This window comes from Arachis ipaensis, chromosome B8 (assembly GCF_059453495.1).
Source record: "Arachis ipaensis isolate K30076 ecotype BB chromosome B8, ASM5945349v1, whole genome shotgun sequence".
NCBI classification, from domain to species: Eukaryota; Viridiplantae; Streptophyta; class Magnoliopsida; order Fabales; family Fabaceae; genus Arachis; species Arachis ipaensis.
The window spans coordinates 108,671,079-108,683,357 of NC_142443.1; the positions used below are offsets into that span (position 1 = coordinate 108,671,079).

At 37.9% G+C, this 12,279-nt stretch overlaps 1 non-coding gene across 1 annotated transcript; it reads left to right on the forward strand.

Moving 5' to 3' along the window:
• The first annotated feature begins 276 nt into the window (after positions 1–276).
• Positions 277–383, forward strand: LOC148549193 (small nucleolar RNA R71). Its single transcript, XR_015898845.1, has one exon. It is a non-coding gene; the product is annotated as a small nucleolar RNA R71 (small nucleolar RNA).
• The last annotated feature ends 11,896 nt before the right edge of the window (positions 384–12,279 follow it).

Below are 12,279 nucleotides of genomic sequence, written 5' to 3' on the forward strand. Positions count from 1 at the left end.
CTAAGAAATCATATTGACTTGCTGAGTCAATATTTTATTCTGAGCCAATATGGCATTCAGAATTTTCAAGAACTCCCTTCTTCATAGGCGTCCCATTACTCACAGGATTCCTCAGAAGTGTACATGAACTGGTTATTAGCAACCATATCAATGAGTTCTTGAGCTTCTGCAGGCGTTTTCTTTAAGTGAATGGATCCACCTGCAAAGGTATCCAATGACATTTTAGCTAATTTAGACAGACCATCATAGAATATGTCCAGGATGGTCCATTCTGAAAGCCTGTTAGAAGGACACATTTTGGTCAGTTCTTTGTATCTCTCCTAAGCTTCATAGAGGGATTCACCTTCTTTCTGTCTGAAGGTCTAAACATCCACTCTAAGCTTACTCAGCTTTTGAGGAGGAAAGAACTTGGCTAAGAAAGCCTTGACCAGCTTATCCCAAGAGTTCAGGCTATCCTTAGGTTGAGAGTCGAACCATACTCTAGCTCTGTCTCTTACAGCAAAAGGGAAAAGCATGAGCCTGTAGACTTCAGGATCTACTCCATTAGTCTTAACAGTATCACATATCTGCAAGAATTCAGTTAAGAACTGAAGAGGATCTTCAGATGGAAGTCCATGAAACTTGCAGTTCTGCTGCATCAGAGAAACTAATTGAGGTTTCAGCTCAAAATTGTTTGCTCCAATGGCAGGAATGGAGATGCTTCTTCCATGTAAATTGGAATTAGGTGCAGTAAAGTCACCAAGCATCCTCCTTGCATTATTATTATTTTCGGCTGCCATCTCCTCTTCTTGTTCGAAAGTTTCTGAAAGGTGCTTGCTGGATTGTTGTAATTTAGCTTCTCTTAGTTTCCTCTTCAGAGTCCTTTCAGGTTCTGGATCTGTTTCAACAAGAATGTTCCTGTCCTTGCTCCTGCTCATATGAAAAAGAGGAGAACAGAAAATAATAATAGGGATCCTTTTTACCACAGTATAGAGGTCCTTGTGTGAGTAGATGAATAAATAAATAGAAGGAGATAAGAGAGAGAGAGAATTTTCGAAAATAATTTTTGAAAAAGAGTTGGTGATTTTCGAAAATAGTTTTTGAAAAAGGTTAGTAATTTTCGAGAATTAAAATCAAAAATTAAGATAATTAGTTAATTAAAAAGAAATTTTGAAAAGGAGGGAAGATATTTTCGAAAATTAGAGAGAGAGAGTTAGTTAGGTAGTTTTAAAAAAGATAAGAAACAAACAAAAAGTTAGTTAGTTAGTTGAAACAAATTTGAAAATCAATTTTGAAAAGATAAGAAGATAAGAAGTTAGGAAATATATTTTAAAATCAAATTTTTGAAAAAGATATGATTTTGAAAAAGATAAGATAGAAAGATATTTTTGAAAAGATATGATTGAAATTAGTTTTGAAAAAGATTTGATTTTTAAAATCACAATTAATGACTTGATTCACAAGAAATCACAAAATATGATTCTAGAACTTAAAGTTTGAATCTTTCTTAACAAGTAAGTAACAAACTTGAAATTTTTGAATCAAAACATTAATTGTTGATGATATTTTCGAAAATTATGAGATAAAATTAAGAAAAAGATTTTTGAAAAATATTTTTAAAATTTTTGAAAATAAATAAGAAAAATGAAAAAGATTTTATTTTTAAAAAAAAAAGATTTTGAAAAAGATAAGATTTTCAAATTGAAAATTTGATTTGACTCATAAGAAACAACTTGATTTTAAAAATTTTTGAAAAAGTCAACTCAAATTTTCGAATTTGATGAGAAGAAAAAGGGAAAGATATTTTTTTTTCGATTTTTAAATTTTTAATGATGAAAGAGAAAAACATGAAAATGATGCAATGCATGAAAATTTTGGATCAAAATAATAAATGCATGCAAGAATGCTATGAATGTCAAGATGAACACCAAGAACACTTTGAAGATCATGATGAACATCAAGAACATATCTTTGAAAAATTTTTAATGCAAAGAAAACATGCATGACACCAAACTTAGAAATCTTTAATGCTTAGGCACTAAGAATTCAAGAATGCATATGAAAAACACCATACAACACAAAACAAGAAAACATCAAGATCAAACAAGAAGACTTACCAAGAACAACTTGAAGATCATGAAGAACACTATGAATGCATGAAAATGGTCCAAATGCTCTGTCACAGCACGGCTAATCATCTGAGGTTCTCGATCATACTGGAATAGGATTCACCCTCCTTTTGCGTCTGTCACTACGCCCAGCACTCGCGAGTTTGAAGTTCGTCACAGTCATTCAATCCCAGAGTCCTACTCGGAATACCACAGACAAGGTTTAGACTTTTCGGACTCTCATGAATGCCGCCATCAATCTAGCTTATACCACGAAGACTCTGATTAAGAGATCCAAGAGATACTCATTCAATCTAAGGTAGAACGGAAGTGGTTGTCAGGCACGCGTTCATAGGGAATGATGATGATTGTCATGTTCATCACATTTAGGTTGAAGTGCGAATGAATATCTTAGAAGAAGAATAAGTTGAATGGAATAGAAAAACAGTAGTACTTTACATTAGTCTTTGAGAAACAACAGAGCTCCACACCTTAATCTATGGAGTGTAGAAACTCTACCGTTAAAAATACATAAGTGAAAGGTTCAGGCATGGCCGAATGGCCAGCCCCCAAAACGTGATCACAGGATCAAAAATATAATCCAGGATGTCAAATACAATAGTAAAAAGTCCTATTTATACTAAACTAGTTACTAGGGTTTACAGAAGTAAGTAATTGATGCATAAATCCACTTCCAGGGCCCACTTGGTGTGTGCTTGGGCTGAGCTTGAATGTTACACGTGCAGAGGCTCTTTCTGGAGTTGAACGCCAGGTTGTAACGTATTTCTGGCGTTCAACTCTGGTTTGTGACTTGTTTCTGGCATTTAACTCCAGACAACAGCATAGAACTGGCGTTCAATGCCCTTTTACATTATCTAAACTCGGCCAAAGTATGGACTATTATACATTGCTGCAAAGCTCTGGATGTCTACTTTCCCACGCAATTGGAAGCGCGCCATTTTAAGTTCTGTAGCTCTAGAAAATCCACTTTGAGTGAAGGGAGGTCAGAATCCAACAGCATCAGCAGTCCTTCTTCAACCTCTGAATCTGATTTTTGCTCAAGTCCCTCAATTTCAGCCAGAAAATACCTGAAATTACAGAAAAACACACAAACTCATAGTAAAGTCCAGAAATGTAAATTTAACATAAAAACTAATGAAAACATCCCTAAAAGTAACTAGATTCTACTAAAAACATACTAAAAACAATGCCAAAAAGCGTATAAATTATCCGCTCATCACCCATGCGATCGCGTCACCCAATATTTGGCAATTAATGATTTTTGAACAGAGAGTTGTGCGAGAGCGAGGCTGCCCTCGCGCCATTAGCCTAAAACGGGTCACGCGACCGCGTGACTGACGCGACTGCGTCATTCAGTTTAAGCGCAAGTCGCGCGACCGCGTGCCCCACGCGACCGCGTCGCTTGCGCCGCACTACTTATCCTAATTTGCCAAATATCTTATCTTTTCTCCCCCAATCCTAATTTTTCCTCCCTCCTTTCTTACTTACTTCTTCTTCCCTTCTTTCCCTTCTCATTCTTCTTTTCTTTTATTTTATTTTACTTAATTTATTTGCATATCTCATTCATTGCATCTTAATTTTGTGCATATTTTTATTTTATTTTCTAAAATTAATTATTTTTCCTTTGGTGTTAAAATTTTCTTATTTCACTGTTGCATCTTCTCTTAAATTATTTTAGGTGCTTAGAGACTTGTTTTATTCTGATTAGATAATACTATTTATATCAATGCCAATCTTTTATACCTGTATTACTTTTACATGGACATGAATTTTTATTATCTCTCCTTACCCACACTCTCTTCCCTATTTTTGCAAATTTTTGCACTCTTGATTTGCCAAGTACTTCTACTATTTTCTCATTTGCATGTTGTAGCTACCATGTAATTGAGACCTTTATTATTTGGCATTAACCCAACCATATTTTATTTTATCTTTATTTATGGGTTACTGTTCTTCTTTTTGTCTTCTTTCAGGCTGGCTGATAAACCCATATTTCATGAGTTCTTTTGTGCTTAATTTGAGTGATTTATACAATCCTTCACCTACTTATTCACATTAATTGCATGGTTTTACTTTCTCTTCCTTATTATGTCATATTGTGAAAAACATGTTTCGTAAGCTTTAAAATTAATTATTTTAATTACCTTTATTTCCATTCGATGCCGTGATTAGTGTGTTGAGTAGTTTCAGATTTTCTAAGGCAGAATGACTTAGAGGATGGAAAAAGAAACATACAAAAATGGAAGGAGAAGGCAAAACGGAGCTTTGAAGGAAACTGGCGTTCACGCGATCGCATGGACGACGCGATCGCGTGCCAGAAGCAAAGAAGCAGCGACGCGGCCGCATAACTGACGCGACCGCGCGCCTTGAGTAGAACACCCACGACGCGGACGCGTGAGTGACGCGACCGCGTGGAAAGAAAAAGCTCCAGATGACGCGACCGCGTGACCCACGCGGACGCGTGACAGAGGCCACGTATCAGAATTTACAGAATACGCCCCCAGCGAATTCTGAAGCCCTTTTTGGCCCAAATCCAAGTACAGACAGCATAGACCAGAGGTTATAAAGTGTGGGAATGCACCCATTCAAAGTGAGCTCGCATAATTTTAGTTTTCAATGATTTAGATTTAGTTGAGAGGGAGATCTTCTCCTCTCTCTCTTAGGATTTAGGATTTCTTCTTGTTTTAAGAGTGACTCTCAATCCAGGTTTTATATTTCTTTGTTTTAAACTTCCCCTTCACTTTATTTATTTATTTCAGTATCTAAGTTGGCTATTTACCTTTATAATTGGATCTATGAATTTCTTCCATGTTGCAGACTGTTATTTGAATTAATGATAATTGAGGTATTTTCAGTTTATGATTGTTCTCTTTGATTTAAGTTACCATTGCTTCCCATCTAAGGATATTGTTTATTATTCTATCAATTTTACTTTTTCCCCTTTTGGTTCTGGTTAAGAATTCAGTAACTCAACAGTTATTAATCTCAATATAATTAATAATCGTTATCTTGCTAATTGAGTTGAACTTAAGTAATTCCAACCTTTTCTTAGGAAATAAATAGGATTCAAAGGTCAATTTAATTAGTCCCTTGACTTTTCTTTACCCTAGTAAAGGTTGACCAAGTGGAGTTTAGATTCAACTTTCATTCTAGTAGAGAGAGAGATAACTACGTTGGACCTCCAATTTTCCTTATCTTGCAAAAAGTTGTTTTACAGTTATTATTTATTTTAATTGCCATTTGCTTTACTCGTCATTTAAATTACTTGCTCCTCATCTTCTAAACCCCGATTACAACCTTTATAGCCAATAATAAAAACATACTTCCTCGCAGTTCCTTGAGAAGACGACCCGAGGTTTGAATACTCGGTTAACAATTTTTAAAGGGGTTTGTTACTTGTGACACCCAAAACGTTTGTACGAAGGGATTTTCGTCGGTTTAGAGACTATATCTACAACGCGACTGTTTTTACGACATTCTTTACTGGCAAAAATTCTAACGTCAAAATGGCGCCGTTTCCGGAGAACTGCTAATGTGTGCCTTATTATTGGTTATTGTAAATATTTTTCTTTTTCTTGTTTATTTATTTTTGTTTTTCCTTTTTATCTTTATTTGCTACTATGAACTCTCACCCTTCTCGCTTTGAGTTTGGTTCTAATATTGTTAAAGGAAATAGAAGTTACAGCAGGAATGTGCATCAAGGTCAGACCAATCAAGGATGGATGGAACCAAGAGGATCTAATCAACCCTTTTGGCAGCAACACCCTCCGAGATATCCTGGACAAAGACCATTCTACCGTGCATACCCAGCTGAAAGACATGGTGGACAACCTTGTAACTACCAACAAGCCCCACCCCGTGCATATGAACCATCCTTTCAACATAACCTCGAACCACCACACTCACAAGTTTCTCTTCACCATTCGCCATCATATGATCCTTCCTTACCCCAATATAAATCCAATTGTTCCCAATCATCACCACTTTCCTTTGTATCATGTCCAAGTCCGGCAAATCGCGAAGCAGAGGATCGCCTAAAAGAAACAGTAATTAAATTTCAAACAACCATTCAACAACTGGAGCAAGCACTAATTCAATGGGCCACTAGGCGCTCGAATATACAAGGATCAACCATAGCTCCATGTGGACAGCCCGATGAAGAGCGTAGCATGAAAGAAATACTAGAGACTCCAGTGGACAAGACAGAGAATGAATTCGTACTAGAACAAGTGGAAGAAGCTGTCATTGTTCAAGAAAAAGAGTTGGTTGAAGATCTAGGAGATACTAAACTTCCTTGGGAATCCAGAATTGAGGAAAACTCCGTCCAAGATGCTACAGTTGATGCTAAGGAGGATATCGTACAATCTCCAAGGCAAGTCGTTTACGAAGAATCAGACGGAATAATCTAAGAAGCAAATTTCCTTGATGATGATAGTCACAAGTTTAGTTCTCCTAGTGATAAACTTGCGTCCGCAAGTGAATTCTCTGAGATCGAAGAATTTTCCCCAAGTGAATATGAAGATGATGCGGAGGTAGATTTCTCTCAACCTCCAATCTATGACTCGAGTGATGAGGAAGACATAGAAGACTTTGACCAGGATACAGATACAATTGAAGATCTTTGCAAGGAAGTGGAAGAATTCACAGAAGAGCACAAGGAAATGGAACTTGCAGAACCACCAAAAACACCTATCCCAAGGCCATTACCACCTAATACAAGCTTCAAGTGGGTACAATCCTTAACTTATAATTTTACTTATTCACTTGAATATGCTTTGCTTGAAACAGATGGCCAACTTAGAGAGTAAGAGGGAATTGGCTCGTACTCAGAGCTGGTGCACCAGGTTCAATAAGGTTCCACGCTTCACCTCGAAGTACACGGATTGGTATCATGCTCAATTGCATGGATCACGGAGAACGTTTGGTCACCACGGTGAGATTCTACTTTTTAACCCGTCTGAATGGAAACTTACAAATCAAAACGGAGGCGGATCTAAAAACACAGCTTGGGATCATGGACTATATTCTGACATTCGTCATCCCAAGAGGCTGAATATCTGTTTGAAGCTGCTCAGAAGCTTTACATGCCTAGTTTGGGACCCCGGAGGCTATTGGCATTCCAAGCACTGGTGGAAATTTTTGGACGAATTTAAACATAAGCCACCATAACAGGATACTCTTCCAATGTCCAACATAAGGACTTTAACTAAAAGTGCTAGGTGGGAGACAACCCACCATGGTATGGTCGCTTCTTTCTCAATCTATTTCTTGTTTATTGTTTTCAATTTACCCTTTTTTTATTTTATTTTAACATTAACCTGGAATCATGCATAGCATTCATGTTAATCACTGCATCCTGCATTTTTCAGTAAAAAAAAAGGGGATTGCACGATGCGACCGCATGCCCCATGCGATCGCGTCATATCGTGAAAAACACCACCCATGCGACCGCGTGACCCACGCGGCCGCGTGATATATATATCGGCGTAAGGATCCAACGAACAGAAAGTTGGGCTGGAATCGTGCGGCTCTTGTGCGTTTCGCACAAATTGGTCCACGCGATCGCAATCCCCATGCGATCGCGTCACTTACCCAATATCAATCCCACGCGACCGCTTGAGTGACGCGATCGCGTCGCACGGATTGCATATCACTCCAAAAGGAGACAGAGAGTTGTGCTGAAACAGCGCTGGAGTCGTGCGTTTAGCACGAATTCCAGCGACGCGATCGCGTGACCCACGCGATCGCGTCACCCTTTTTTCCCCCCTCTCATGCGATCGCGTGCCCCAGGCGATCGCGTATCCCCCATTTTCAACCCAACCACGCGACCGCGTGCCCCACGCGGCCGCATGGATTCGATAATATAACCCCCCAGCCACGCGAACCCTATTAGTCGCGCAGCCCCCCTTCATCCCCAACCCTCTTCTCCTTCTCTGTTCTTCTTCCCCCAGCCACCGCCGGCCAGCCACCACGCCACCACCCCGACGCCGCCGCCGCCCAGACGCCGCCGCCGTACCACCCCCTCCCCTTCTCTCTTCTTCCTTCTTCCTCTCTCCTCCCCTCTCCACCACAACCACCTCTGCGAGCACTGCCCAGCCACCACCGGCCATCCAGCCGCGCCCCCTCTCCGCCACCCACCCCCTTCAACCAGCAACAACCACCGCCCTCCCTTCCCCTATCCTCTTCCTCTCTCACTAACCCTAATACCTCCCTCCGCCACTGCCCCCTCAGATATATATATATATATATATATATCTCCTTGAGAATGTGAAATAATTTGACTACATGTAGGCTTTATATATGAGTGGATGAATTAGAATTGCATGACTCATTAGGTAGATGCATTTAGCATAGGTTGCATTTCATAACATTCCATCACTTTAAACCTTAATTATTTACCTTGGATTTAGCATGAGGACATGCTAGTGTTTAAGTGTGGGGAGGTTGATAAATCCATATTTCATGAGTTCTTTTGTGCTTAATTTGAGTGATTTATACAATCCTTCACCTACTTATTCACATTAATTGCATGGTTTTACTTTCCCTTCCTTCTTATGTCATATTGTGAAAAACATGTTTCCTAAGCTTTAAAATTAATTATTTTAATTACCTTTATTTCCATTCGATGCCGTGATTAGTGTGTTGAGTAGTTTCAGATTTTCTAAGGCAGAATGACTTAGAGGATGGAAAAAGAAACATACAAAAATGGAAGGAGAAGGAAAAACGGAGCTTTGAAGGAAACTGGTGTTCACGCGATCGCATGGACGACGCGATCGCGTGCCAGAAGCAAAGAAGCATCGATGCGGCCGCATGACTGACGCGACCGCGTGCCTTGAGTAGAACACCCACGATGCGGACGCGTGACTGACGCGACTGCGTGGAAAGAAAAAGCTCCAGATGACGCGACCGCGTGACCCACGCAGACGCGTGACAGAGGCCACGTATCAGAATTTACAGAATACGCCCCCAGCGAATTCTGAAGCCCTTTTTGGCCCAGATCCAAGTACAGACAGCATAGACCAGAGGTTATAAAGTGTGAGAATGCACCCATTCAAAGTGAGCTCGCATAATTTTAGTTTTCAATGATTTAGATTTAGTTGAGAGGGAGATCTTCTCCTCTCTCTCTTAGGATTTAGGATTTCTTCTTGTTTTAAGAGTGACTCTCAATCCAGGTTTTATATTTCTTTGTTTTAAACTTCCCCTTCACTTTATTTATTTATTTCAGTATCTGAGTTGGCTATTTACCTTTATAATTGGATCTATGAATTTCTTCCATGTTGCAGACTGTTATTTGAATTAATGATAATTGAGGTATTTTCAGTTTATGATTGTTCTCTTTGATTTAAGTTACCATTGCTTCCCATCTAAGGATATTGTTTATTATTCTATCAATTTTACTTTTTTCCGCTTTTGGTTCTGGTTAAGAATTCAGTAACTCAACAGTTATTAATCTCAATATAATTGATAATCGTTATCTTGCTGATTGAGTTGAACTTAAGTAATACCAACCTTTTCTTAGGAAATAAATAAGATTTAAAGGTCAATTTAATTAGTCCCTTGACTTTCCTTTACCCTAGTAAAGGTTGACCAAGTGGAGTTTAGATTCAACTTTCATTCTAGTAGGGAGAGAGATAACTACGTTGGACCTCCAATTTCCCTTATCTTGCCAAAAGTTGTTTTACAGTTATTATTTATTTTAATTGCCATTTGCTTTACTCGTCATTTAAATTACTTGATCCTCATCTTCTAAACCCCGATTACAACCTTTATAGCTAATAATAAGAACATACTTCCTCACAGTTCCTTGAGAAGACGACCCGAGGTTTGAATACTCGGTTAACAATTTTTAAAGGGGTTTGTTACTTGTGACACCCAAAACCTTTGTACGAAGGGATTTTCGTCGGTTTAGAGACTATATCTACAACGCGACTGTTTTTATGACATTCTTTACTGGCGAAAATCCTAACGTCACTGGCCACCGAAGACGGAAAAGGGAGAAGCTTCTATAAGGGAAGACAGACAAGTCCATCTGCACAATCCTTGAAGAAAAGTATCAGTTGGAACAACCCGTCCACCTGCACATCTTAGCATGCACCGAGGACGGTGCAATCTTTAAGTGTGGGGAGGTCGATACCGATCTCCATGGGTTAATACCTTTCTGTTTCAACACCAATGTTTAAATTTTCTTTGGTAAATTAGTTATTACATTTGCATATTTGTTTGATTTTATGCATTTAGTTACTACTTGGTTAAAGTAATAAAATTCTTTTAAGACCCAATCTTTGAAAAATTTCACTAATTTAAATTGAAAAAATTTTTATGTTAAAACTTGTTTGAAGTTGTATGTGGAACATGGTTTTTGAGCCAAAGAAAACACAACCTGTGAGATTTTGCGCTTATTTATATAGTTACATTATTTAACCATAAATATTTTATTCTTGTGTGTTTTCTTCTCTATAATTGCAATCTTTGCTTTGTTCCATTCTATATGTCCATTATTTAGTATATTTACATGCTTGCACATGATTGAGGCCATTGTTTGATTTTAGCTCACTTATCCCAAATAAGCCTACCTTTTACATCACTCTTGTTAGCCACTTTGAACCTTTTAATCCCCATTTGTTCTATATCTTACCACATCACTAGCCTTAAGCGGAAAACAAATTTATTATCCCAATTGAATCTTTGGTTAGCTTAAGATAGTGTGTTAATTAAGTGTGGGAAAACTGTGGGAACATGGGTTAATAAAGGAAAAGTATAATGTTTCTAATTTATTTGAATATCAGGAATTTGGGAACCTACTCATGAAAAACCAAAATAGAAAAATAATGGAGAATCCATGTGCATTGATAAGTTATGTTTGCTTTTATGATTCAAAAAAAAAAAGAGAAAAAGAAAAAAAATATATATATATATATATAATATAAATAAATAAGGGGACAAAATTACCCCAATATTAAGTTTAATAAAAGATCAATGCACATGTGATAAAAATTAAAGAAAATTTGGTACATGAGTATGGGAATTATACAAAAGTGGGAATTATGGGTAGCTAGGCATGAATTTAAAAGTATATAGAGAATATGTATATTAGGTGAGAGCTTAGGTTAATTAAAGATTCATATTATAGCTCACTTGGCCATACGTATATCCTTACCTTTACCTTAGCCCCATTACAACCTTGAAAAGACCTTATGATGTTTGCATTGGTACATTAAATAATGTTGATTGGTTAGATGCAGAACAAGGTTTAGAAAGGATGACTAGAGAAGAGTAGAGTAAATAACCCTATACACTTGAGAGATTAGAGTGATATACACTACCAGTGAGGGTTCAATGCTTGATTCTATGTTCCCTACTTTCATGAGCTGTCTTCTTACAAGTTTACTTGCTTTTTATTGTATAATTTGAATTAGTGGAATTTGATTTATGTTTGTCTTGGAGAACTTATTTACTTTTAACCAAGTAGGTAGAAATATTTTGCATTCATATACATAGGTTGCATTTCATACATTTTACCATTCCTCTTCACTTTTATAGTTCTCTCGAGCTTAGCATGAGGACATGCTAATGTTTAAGTGTGGGGAGGTTGATAAACCACTATTTTATAGTTTATCTTGTGCTCAATTGAGTAGTGTTTATCTACTCTTTACCCACTTATTCATACTATTTGCATGGTTTTACATTTGCCTTCCTAATTATATGCTTTAATTGAAAATATGTTTCTTTGGACTTATCTTTGCTAATATTAATCCTCTCTTATTACCATTAGATGCCTTGATATGTGTGTTAAGTGCTTTCAGAGATTACAGGGCAGGAATGGCTCAGAGGATGGAAAGGAAGCATGCAAAAGTGGAAGGAATATAAGAAGTTGAAGGAACTGCAAAGCTGTCAGCTTGACCCTCTCGCACTTAAACGGCTGTAACTTTGGCTATAGAGGTCCAAACGACGCGGTTTCAGTTGCATTGAAAAGCTAACGTCCGGGGCTTCGATTTGATATATAATATGCCATAGTTGCCCTGACGCTAGATGACGCGAATGCGTGATCCATGCGGACGCGTCGCAGTGACAAAAAACCAGCGTGGCAGATTTCTCCTCCAGCGATTTCTGGGTTGTTTCCGACCCAGTTTGCGGCCCAGAAAACACAGATTAGAGGCTATAAAGTAGGGGA